Genomic DNA, 8,651 nt, shown 5'->3' with positions numbered 1-8,651 from the left:
GACAATTGCTATAACAATCCCTGCAACAGTTTTAATCTGTGTGGTTTCAGACATCATTAACTGGACTTTATTGTCAGATTCTGGTGGCTGTGGTAAAGAAGCATCTCCTGTAGCAGTCTGTATTACTGCAGTTCAGAAAAAGCCTCTGACTGAAGACACTGTGCTACCTAACAGTCTCATGAAGAGGATACTCAGAACATTTCGAGCCACAGCTCAGATGAGACAAATGATTTACATGACAACTTGTAGTAGTGCACGACACAAATCTGAATCTTATGGAAGAGTTTTTAAAATATAAACTGAAGTTAGTTGTTGATCTGTGAAAAAAATGTAAAAAAAAAAATCAAAGTACTTATCAAGTCATGTAGTCAACAGCGCTATGGTTCCATGACATTGCGTTACCTTACAGTCCATCCTCCCATTTTCAAAGGTTTACTTTGTTTGCCTCTGCAAGGTTTGATAAACTTAACAAATTAACTTTAATAAAAGTTAACTTTGGTAAAAGAAACTTAGATTGTGAGCAGAGCAAAGAAAACCATCAGCTTTTTCTGCGGCTCACAGTCATGTTTGTTAAAGCTGTGAAACAAAGCATTAGCCTTGGAGAAGAATGACTTCCCAGAGAGCTTTTGTTTTTCTGTTTCAAATTAAAGTTGAAACTGATGATTACTCTGTATTCTGATGTAAAAAGAAAGCTAAATAAAAAGCAATTTATTCTGGTAAAAGTGGAAAATGAGAAGTCGTACCTCTGCTTTTGATGTATTGTGTCAAACATGTTCAGCACTTAATGCCACTTAGATTTTTATCTTTCTTTTTTTCTGAAAATCCATCTGTAATATTGTACAAAATGTTATCTGTATATTGTACAGTCTTTAATCTGGATTTATTTTGGTTCTACATATTCAGAACCAGATGTTTACATACATAAAAAGGCACAGAATCGTTTTCCTCTTCATGTTAAATTAAACTAAACATGTCCTGTTTTGTGTTATCTGGAATTGGAATAGCTTTCTCTCTTTACTAAATAGCAGAATGATTAAAATTTTGTTTCATTGCTTTTATCAAATTTAAAGTTTCCTTTTGCTAAGCCCAGATAATGATGTCAAGGATTCAAGTGCGTCTCAATCCACAACATTTACTGCAGAGCTACACATACCGCTATGTTAGAGTTATTTTACTGTTGTAGACAAAAACAAAAAGCAAAACGTTTTACATGCAGTTATTCACTATTGAGGCAACAAAACATACTGCTCTGAACAAATTAAAAACATGAAAAAAGATACAAATACAAAAGTAAGAAAGACGTGATTCAATGTTCAGTCATGGTCAAACGACTGACATTGCCTGATATCCATGTTAATCTCTAGTGAAAGTGTTGGACATCAAGAATTCAGCCAGTAAGTTGAAGTCTGGGCATAATTATGTCTTCCATATGGACGATAAACATACCAACAAATTAGCCACAAAGTAGTTTAGGGATAGCAACAACCACGTTTTTAATCGTCCATCACAAAACACTCCGGTAGAATATTTGTAGCGAGAGCTGAGAAGACGTGTGCAAACAAACCAGACTCAGTTCCACCAGTTCAGTCAGGAGGAACGGATGGGTATAAAGCTACCCAAAATACAACTTATCATAGATTTTAAAAGACATTTTAAAAAAATGAGTACATTTTTCATTCTGGGATGGAGCAAACAGAACTTTGGTAGACTGAACTTTGGAAAGTTCAAACTAGCTTAATGTCAGAGAGAGAAAAAAAATACAATAAACTACAATGTTCCTTCGCTCTCCAAACAAACTAAAACAGGTTCATTCATTTATACAAACATACTGTCATACATTTGCATACAATAGTTAGATGTTATCATGAGCAAATGTTTTCAGATTTGTATTTGTAGTCACATCCGTTTGACAAATTAAAAAAGATCTGTTAAAGAGCATTGAGTTCTATGTTCTGCACATTACAGAATATATAGGAGTTATTATCATCCATACTTTGAAGTCACTTCCTGACTTCCTTTCAAGGAAGCCATTACTAACAGGCTTTTAAACATATATATCTATTTTAAAAAGCTGTGAAGATGGCATTATTATTTTTCTGTTTTGTAGTGACAATATTTGTATGTTTCATAGTTGTGAAATATGACACAAAATAAGAAGCAATTTATGAGACATTCTGTATAATCAGGACATAAAGTACACAGAGTAAAAGTACTTATATGAATTTTATGCCATATTAAGAGCTCTATTCATCAGGCCAGCAGCACTTCATGACTCCATTTTCTCAGATAACACCACATGAAAAATCTCACAAAAATACAGTCTGGAAAATTGTGTAAGCTTGTCTGGTTTGGGGTTTTGTGGCCTAATTAGTCTTATAAATCTGCTGAAAATCTATGCAGAGGCTTCTAGTGCCACTGCCGTTTGACATATTCCAGTTTTTTTCCCTCCCATGAATCACCTGGGACATATTCTGAAAAACATAATCCTGGATTCTCCTGTTCATCAAGTTCAGACTTCGCAACATAATGACACAATAAAATATAAAAAAAAGAAAAGAATGCACATGCAGCAGAGAGAGGGCAAACTTTTAGGTTGTTATAACTGAGCTTATCCATTTTCCATCAAGGCCCCTTTGCTCTGCGCTCACATTAGTGCAATCCCTTATCGCTGTCGTGGTCCAGACACACTCAGATCTGGGCAGTGAAGGGAACATTGAGTTTTATATAAATCAATACAATGTCCCCAACACTTTGCTGCTCCTGGCACACCAGGGGAGATTATAAAGCGCTCGGCGGCGTCATCCCTTCCAATCATTTCATTCTGAGGCAGGAAATAAGAGCTGAACTGAAGGAATGGAGCGGGAGGGGGGAACACGGTGACAAACAATGTGGTGTACTTCAAGGTGACAAGGGCTCACTTCAATTTGCAATTTACCATCAATTCCCATCAGCTACGCCCATTTTTGCCAGCAAATTTGGTTGCTTGTTTGCTAAAATGTGCTTGATGATCTAAAATATTTAAGTTTGGAATTTAAGTACAGTAAAGTAATCAGTAAGTAATATTTTCACTGCACCTAAACAGTCTTGAAGCATTTTGAAATGTCAGAAACACTTGTGTAATTGTTGAAACAGGATTTTGTGCTAGACAGTGTTTGATTTGCCTACAGAGTCAAATTTAGCAGCTAACATGACGGAAAAGTCAAACCTTTAAACAGTCGGCTGACACTGCAGTGGAACCCTGATTATTTGTGATTCAGTTTCCCATCAAATTAACTTCAGCAATTTGCAACAAGTGCAAGTTGGCTTGTTAAAAACCAGCCTCTTGTTCTATGCTTTGCTTCGTGCTCAGGCTCTGGACCCTCAGTTATTGAGAAACGGTGGTTTCGTGGAAGTTTTAAACGATTGGATATGATTTTACTCAATCGCTAACGTTTGGCCGTGACATACCTAATGTCAGCTCGATGAAGCTGCGCTGTGAACAAACCCATTGGGAGCACAACGTGACAAACACTGTGGCATTCTTCAAGGTCACAAGCTCTCCTACATTTGCGATTTCCAGTCAATTCCCTTTCCCAACAAATTTAGCTGCTTGTTTGCTATCCTCAAAATTAAACAAAGTGCCATCCTACCACCTTTTAAGGTTAGCGAGTCAACACATTTAGACCACTGGCGGTTCTGATATCAGTGAATGAGCTGACAAGCTGTTAGAGAAATCTCATTGAAGATGCTATTCATAAGACGCAAGCCTAACAAGCGGCGAGCTTAAGAAGCCTTTCAATTCGACAGGTATTCAGACTTTGGGGAGATGGGAACAGGTCGGATTAGATGGGATAGTCTGTTGCCTAAGCAACTGCAACACTCCAGTGTGTTCGAAGAGGTTTGCTTTATCTGCCAGGATTACACCAGGCACAAGGGGAAGGAGGGAAGGTGGAGAAAAAAGGAAAAGAAAAAAAGGTGTTTGCCTGAAGTCAAACAGTTCAGATCCAAGGCCAAACGGCGTGTCGAAACGAGGCTAAATCCTCGCTCGCTTTAAGCAACAAACAAAAGAGCCGGAGCAGTCAACAAGAGCACAAACAAAGTTGAGTGAATCAAATAAAAAAGGTGACAAGAAGGAGGGACGAAAGATAAGAGGCGGAAAATGAGGCTAATCTATGCTAAGTCCACTCCAGAAAGAAAAAAATGTTTCAGAAACGGCAGCATTGCATGCCTAAGCTCTCAGGTGAAAAGAAACTGGATTAGTTTTCTAAGCCGACAAGTGGAAACAATCAAGCTGCACGGGACATGTCAAAATCCCCAAGAACTCCTTTATCTCAGAGAGGTGACACTGGTTGATGTTATTTATTTACGTCCTCTGCGTGATATGTCCCGTATTCATCGCATCATGCTGACGCGCTTGCTTATATTTCTGAATTTTCATGAAGAGATTTTCGTGGGACGACGAGGAAAACTGTGACACAATGCACACAAGGACTTTCATGTCTGGAGCTCGCGGGTACCTTTGAGGAGACTTTGACTTTTGTTTGGATCACAGGAACTTTCTTTCTGCAGAAGCTCTCTCTGAATTTTCTCTTCAGCAACCAGAAGCTAAAGTATCTGGGAGTTGTTTGATACCCATCATGAAATGGTCTTTTAAAAAGACGCAACATTCAAAGGTGACTGTTGATTTCCAGCTTTTCAGAAAGGAAGATTCAAAATTTGTGTGTACAAGTCAAAGGTTTGGGCTTGACTGTTCATTGAATAGGTTTAAATTTATGCATTTATTTTAGGATCTTGTGGCTCTATAAGACATTATCTGACAGATCCTTGACAGAAAAGAGGTTAAAGAGAGGAGTGGAAGAGAGGCAGTAAATAGGAGTAAACCTCAGGTGTCTTTACTCAAATAGTCTTTGTATGATAATAAAATGTGTTTGATTATTTGAAATATTGAAGTTTGGCAAACTTAAATGCGATTGTAAATGCCATGTAATTGTTAAGGTTAAATTTTGTGCTACACAGAGTTCAATTTGCCAACAAAATCTAATTCAGCAGCAAAAATGACAGAAAAGGACGACTATTTCCTCCCACTCTACTCAAAGCTCTATTCACAGATACTCTAGGATTTCTCCCATTCACTTAGATTCCTCTGGCAGAATTTTAACTGGGCCAATCAGTGAACAGAAGGAGTTGTGAATAATGACCTCAATTTTCTGTGCTGTTTTCAAATTGTAGTCTGCTAGTGCGTCGCATGGCGTGGTGGGTGGATCGGGGGCCATGTGTGAGGAAACTGCAGTCCTCATCGTTGTTATCCCGGGTTCAGTTCCCGACCTTGATGCGTTTGCTGCAAGATTTTCTACCTATTGTCAGAAAAATCAAAAAAGTCTCCAGACTGGGAATCAAAACCTTCTCGCTGCAAGGCAACAGTGCTACCAACTGCACCACTGTGCAGCCCTATCCAAAAACAGACTTAAGAAATGGTGTCTGCCTGTACTTTTAGCAATGGCAGCAGAGAAAGTGAACGAAGCCATTCACTCCATGTTGGCCACGCATCCAAATATTAAATGAACCTCAACAGCCGCCTCGTTCAGCTCAACACTTCTCCCTCGGCAGTGGAGGACAGTTGTTTACAGCGCAGGCAATTTCCAGTAACTTTGTAGTGTTGAAGTGGCGCATTGCATACGTCACAGGAAAACTTTAGCTTTTGGGTAAAATTTCAACAGAGTTCTTGCCTCAAGTAAGCTTAGTTTCTCAAAAGCTGAGAAGCCAGGCCTTCTATATGGGGCTAATAGCGTAAAACAAGAAGTTGTTTCCCATAAAACCAGCTTCAGCCTGTCAGCAACAAGGGCAAGTTAGACTGGTAAAAACAGGACGCTTTGTTTTGTTCTACCGGAAATTTTGAGCACTGTAAACACACCTGTTGGGAGGAGGACCGTGACAGCTTTTCTAGTAATAAAATGTCTTAAACATTCCTCTTGTTCTAACTCTAATTGCTAAATATTTGGAAGAATGGCAGATTTAGTGACAGAGTGAAGGGCTTCGTTCACGTCCTCCTCTGCCAATGCCAGAAGTACATCATACAGGCAGAGGAAAATCATCGTCCAAACTAATAACTCTTTCTATTTGCTGATTGGCTTGCTTGAAATATAACCACAAGAATCAATCTAATTGGGAGAAATCCCAGTCAGAGCACTGAAGGGAGATGAAAATCAAGTCAAATTGTGCAGGAAAGCAGTGGGCAGGCTGGGTAAAGGGTATTTTTCCCCCAATAATACAAGTATGTTAGTCTTTCCACAATGTGCTTTAACAATTAAGGTTTTTCTTCAATACTTCAGCCTTGAAAGCCTATGATAAAAAAAAAGATTCTAAATGACTTTAATGCTGTTCAGCATAGTGAAATTCCTCCAGTCACAGTGAATTTCCATAGACTTTCATGTGTTAACACCTTGTTTAAATCTGTGCCTCGCACATATTTCAGCAAATGCCACTCAAATGTCTCTGTGTTTTCATGCTGAATGTGAGATTAGAAATGGCACAACTGTTGCCCGAAGCTGCGCAGTGAGATAAAGACTTCTCTATGTCTGCTAAAGCCTCTGCTACACGAACAAAGTCTTTCTCTGAAATTATTTGGCTCATCAAGCATCAATTACAACTCTTGGTTGACTAATCCCATGATGAAAATGGGCAAACATTACACTTTAAACACACGTGCGACCACAAACGGCAGCAGAGCAAACTGGATTATCTTCCTCTGAGGTGATGTCAGCAGCCAGGCTCGGTTCGTGGTGGTGTGTGCAGGGGTGTGTGGTGGTGTGTGTGTATGAGCGCGGTGACATGTACACTACGCGGATGCCAACGCTGTACTGAGGGGAGCAGGGAAACACAGAAGATCTGCGTGACTCTTGCCATGTCTTCACAGTGGAGACTTGGAAACTGAAGCAATGAGTGGCGGGCGGTGTGTGTGTGTGTGTGTGTGCGGGTGTGTGTGTGCGTGTGCGTGTGCGTGTGTGTGTGTGTGTGTGAGTACAACCCTGCAGTGAAAGGCCTCCACGGGAAGCAAAGTAAAATGTGCATTTTCAGCCAAATTACATTTTTACTTTACAAAATAAAACCTGAAATGTGAAAGTATGGGTTGAGCAATAAAGACTTGGAATTTTAATTGCGATATTTTGTGGTACTATTGTGATAGCAATAAAAAAATTATGATTTTCATTTTTAGGTATGGCCTTGACTACGTGGGACAGCGTTCATAGTTCATAGTCAAACATTGTAAAAACAAATTCCCATTTGAATCTGAAAGAAATGGAAAGCAAATAAAGAAGTGAGAAACATTTAATCATGTTTTCAACTTTACTGTATTTATTGTTTGTTATTTATCTTATTTCCAAATGGACTCCATCTGTGTGTAATTTATTCTGAAAGGACAGAAATTCAGCTGATCTGTGAGGTTTGTTAGAGAACATTAAAGCTGCAGTATGTAACGTTCATAAAAAAATATGTCTTACATATTTGTCAAAACTGTTACTATGTTGTGACAGTATAACACGACAGATGATCTGTGAAATAAAAACAAGCTTCCAGACTTTCTTCATGTGGTCCTACTGCCATCTGCAGAAATACACAGCTCTCGATCAGAAACAACCAGTCAGAGGTCGAAGGAGGGTCTTAGCGCTGTCAATCACTCTCGTGCAAGTATTTGCAGCTGCAGTTGCGTGAAAAAAAAAATCATATTGGCAAATTTTTGTTCAGATTTTTATCTGTGAAAAACTTTCACTTCATAAGTATTCCCTAATTTCTTTGTCAGTTAAAACCCAGTATGATAAATTAAAGTTTGTGCTGCAAAATTGTGAAAATCTCCAAACGGGTATGAACGCTTTGGCAAGTATGTTAAGGACAAGGAAATAAAAGCATCTTTAATGTTCATTTAAATCTAGCGAATGCTCCATTAGTATGCTGATGGGTTTATTTAGGTTGTTGTTATCCAACCAAATTAGCGCAACCTCCATTTAGCCCGGCTGCTCAGCAGGTCAGTGCATTAATGGCGAAACACTGAAGGCTGCCGGGTTGGAGGAAACAGGGGTGAGAGAGGGACTTTTTAATATAATGCTTAATAATGGGAGGACATCTAGCAGCTAATATGCACTCACAAAGGCAACCACGTTTACTGACATGTTGGGAAAAATAAACCCAACGCTCCACGGAACCTTGGAGGGACAAAAACAGTGAATCAAGAGAATCAGCAACTGGAGAGCTCCAGGGATGTCTAAAGCTGGAGAAGACTTTGAGCATCACAAGGCGTCTCTTTCCGTTTCAACTGCAACAGCCGCTGGTCGGAGTGTTTTATTTACTTTGTGAAAACCTAAGAGATCAGGCTGACATCGTATTTGTCATTGAGGCAAATCCACCCCTGGATGGAGCACTCACTTACTCCCCTTTCGTGGAGCTTTTTAAAAAATATTTTACTTCTACGTTTTGATCCGTCTCCTATGTGAGCGGATGCAAGAGGCAACAGAGGAGAGAGTAAAACTTCAGGTCTTTCTTAAAAATAAAACTTCTTTCATGCAGCCAAAACTTCCAGAATCTCTAAAGATTTCAGTCTCTGTTCACGTAAAAGTCTGTTTTTGGTCCGGATCGCTTTGACGGAACCAGAGCTGTGAGTCTCACATTAAATATTCTGT

The sequence above is a fragment of the Xiphophorus maculatus genome, chromosome 1, assembly GCF_002775205.1.
Source record: "Xiphophorus maculatus strain JP 163 A chromosome 1, X_maculatus-5.0-male, whole genome shotgun sequence".
NCBI lineage: Eukaryota > Metazoa > Chordata > Actinopteri > Cyprinodontiformes > Poeciliidae > Xiphophorus > Xiphophorus maculatus.
Note: the sequence above shows the minus strand (reverse complement) of the source record.